The following is a 2,754-nucleotide window of genomic DNA, read 5'->3' on the forward strand; positions in this document are numbered from 1 at the left end:
TTCACGGTTGAAATAAAAATGAAAATTCACAAAGTTCTTTCCTTTTCCTAAGTTTATACATCTGCCAGACAACTTACGCTGTTTCCTAATAAAAAAAAATCGCTGGCTGAATCTTGAGTTGGGTTGAATATAAAATTAAGGCCAAAGGCCAAGTAGTGGGACCTATGAGGTCATTCAAAGCAGAAATGGAAATTGACAGTAAAAGGTTTGTAAGGTGTAACAGGAGGAAAACGTCAGAGTTGCACTATGAATAAAGTGTTAGGAGAGGGTGGAAAGTAAGATGAAGAAAGAGAATATGAACGGAGATACAGTAAAAGGAAAGAAAGGGGTTGCAGCTAGGGGCCGAACCCACGCTACAAAGAACCTTAAGTAATGTCGACAGTGCAAATGTAATTATATATACTAAAATAGTATGAAGTTTTTTGCTATTACTGATGAGCTAACATCGACCTCAGAATTATTATTCGCAATATTCCTTATTCAAAGACATTTTAAATTCAACTTAGCAATGGAAAACTTCTCAAAAGGAAAACTTTTGGGCGAAAAGATTTTGAGAAAATGGAGACGAAGTCCGCATCAAAATCTACTATGATAACATAAGAGAAAATCAATCTTAGTGGATCCAAGGAAAATCACCGTCTGGTAAATTATTCAAAACTTACTTTGGAAATTGTTGTAGTCCATTTAAACAAACGGAACCAACCTACAAATTACTAATGACCAGTCGACATTGCACGCGAGCTGCAAAACATAGAAAAAGACAAGGAGCACTTTCGCTTGCAATACATTTGCTATTTATTGTTTTATACACACATATGTGTATGCATACATGAATATATAATATATATTTATTTATTTATTTATTTATTTATTTATTATCGTCACTCCATCTCCGACCACGTATTCACACAGTAAAACCTATGAGGAGACTAGGCAACGAAGACGGAATGATACTCCCCCACTATTAATTGCAAATTCATGCGTCAAGACCCTATCATGATCTTCAACTCTGCATCTACCTCGTTCATCAATCCTTCCGGACGGTTTTACATTATTTAATTAAAGGCGATGCCAGAGTGACGCGACACTTTCGAATACACGTGCACACAAACACACGATGGCTATCGTCAGGGCTATACCAACTATACAGGGTAACTACACTTCAGGTAATAGGCAAGTATAAAAAAAAAAAATCAATCCCAGTTTCACAAATCTGACATATTTCAATTTCATAAATCAGGGAAATATTCCATACAGTTTCAAAAGACTGGGCCAGTGGAGAATTGGTGAAAGGGGAACATCTGAATCTAAATGGAGTTCATAAAAGAACAATGTTTTTTAATGTAAAAACCACATGAAAATTCAAGTGTATATATTTAGCAGTTTGAAAACCCAACAATCACAGATATCAATACTGATTTGTCTTCTGCCGTTTCCTGACATTCTCGCTTTCCATGAGCAACTTGGCTAAAACTTATTAGCTAAAGCGTGATAATTCCCTAATGGAGGAGGTGTGTCTCAGCCTAAAACTCTCGTAACTTTGCCATGTCACGAGTCACGACGCAGACTTCAGTACGTAACCGGACACTGTGAAGGAAAGACGTACCTCCAACTTTCTCCCGAGGTTAACCAGCATCGAGGGCTTGACAGGTTAAAGGTTAAAGGTTCTAGTTAAGAATGTCACTTTGAATGGGGCACAGTCACCTTATAAAATTGAAACATTAACTTGAATCGGCATTGGAAGTGTTTCAAAAAAATTTATGACGTCAGTCTTGATTGTTCCTTAATAAAACTTTCAATTTTAGGAGGGGTGGAGGGGGGGTTGGAAATAGGCCTTAGTTTCAATAAAAGCGGCACTTCAGAATATTACGTAAGTGATTATACAAATCAGTACTCAGCAGATTCTTGAGCTACTTGCAAACGGCACTTTTAAAGACTTATAAAAGCATATGTATATACATTATATATGTACGTATATATATATATATTCATTTATATATATATATATATATATATTCATATATATATATACATATATATATGTACATATATATATATATATATATATATATATATATATATATATACATGTATACATGTATATATACATATATTACTTATATATACGCATAATAGTATTTATTATATATATATATATATATATATATATATATATATATATATATATATAAAGATTTTTGCCACGAAGAAAAAAATGAAAAAGCGAGATAGCCAAATACTTTCGGTCCTGTTCGGACCTTTACTGAAGCAAACTGATTTTACAGGGAACAACATAGTCAAAACTAAGCTTAATATACAAACTGACACTACAAGATTAGCAAGCAATAAGGGCGATTTTCACTCTACAGAAAGGAGGAGCCGCATGAGGGTAGCCCCACCTTGAAGGATACACGCAGTAAACAAGTGATTCTCCCAGAAAACAGTACATTTTGAAAAAACACGGGAGCATATACAATTTAATATCATGAATTTTTACACAAATTTTCCCCCCCCAAAAAATTATTATTAATGAAAAGACGAAAGAAAATATAAATATATATATATATATATATATATATATATATATATATATATATATATATATATATATATATATATAATATATCGAGCAAGAGTAAGAAGGAGAGAAAATATCGACCCAGAGAGAGAGAGAGAGAGAGAGAGAGGAGAGAGCGAGAGAGAGAGAGAGAGAGAGAGAGTAGATGAACTATATACATGTGGGACTAATTTATT

Source organism: Macrobrachium nipponense, chromosome 6 (assembly GCF_015104395.2).
Source record: "Macrobrachium nipponense isolate FS-2020 chromosome 6, ASM1510439v2, whole genome shotgun sequence".
In the NCBI taxonomy this organism is placed as follows: domain Eukaryota; kingdom Metazoa; phylum Arthropoda; class Malacostraca; order Decapoda; family Palaemonidae; genus Macrobrachium; species Macrobrachium nipponense.